Source organism: Eurypyga helias, unplaced genomic scaffold (assembly GCF_000690775.1).
Source record: "Eurypyga helias isolate BGI_N326 unplaced genomic scaffold, ASM69077v1 scaffold763, whole genome shotgun sequence".
Lineage (NCBI taxonomy): Eukaryota > Metazoa > Chordata > Aves > Eurypygiformes > Eurypygidae > Eurypyga > Eurypyga helias.
Window position 1 is genome coordinate 55,936 of NW_010239018.1, and position 669 is coordinate 56,604.

The 669-nt window shown below is 37.5% G+C and overlaps 1 protein-coding gene across 2 annotated transcripts in view; it reads right to left on the minus strand.

The window, feature by feature from the left end:
* The window catches only part of CRISPLD1 (cysteine-rich secretory protein LCCL domain containing 1), a 43,655-nt gene that overhangs the window by 40,374 nt on the left and 2,612 nt on the right, over positions 1-669 (minus strand). The gene's annotated exons all lie outside the window — the stretch shown is intronic.

The window sequence follows — 669 nt, forward strand, 5'->3', positions numbered from 1 at the left end:
TATTATTAATACACATCTAGAAAAATAAAGTGGCTATTAAGCATCAAAACAGCCATTTTTTTAATTATGGACAAAAGCGAGAAGTAATAGCTATACAGTTGTATTTGTCAAAGTTATGAAACTATACAATGGAGTTTGCCTCTACAATTTATTTCTTGCATATATGCACTATAATGATCAGATACTAGTTTTTCCAAAGGAATCTCTTTGCATAAAACAAATCCTGCTTCCTTAATGAGCTAGCCTTTATTGCTCTTTCTTTGCTGTTCAATCTGTGGCTCCACACCACACCTAGAATTTTGTGCACACATTTCACCCTTACTAAACAATAAAACAGCCCTGATTCCTTTACGACACCTCGTATAGAAAAGAAGCTGGACAATTGGAAAATCACACAATCACAAATCATACCATAAAAATATATGTGCAAACAATCAGTAATTCCATCATTTCATGCAGTGGAGGGCTCCCGCTGTCTCCTAAACCATCCTCTCTTGGTTTCCAATACTGAGTCCCACCTGCTCCCTCTATATGCAATCTCCTTTCCCACTCACTCCCAGGCTTAGTCTTCTTTAAATAGTCTGTTAGCAAATTTCTGTGCTCTTAACCTCCCTTCATAAACTCTGGGTCCAAGATTTTCTCTGCCAAGAGTCACCTAACCACACCTGT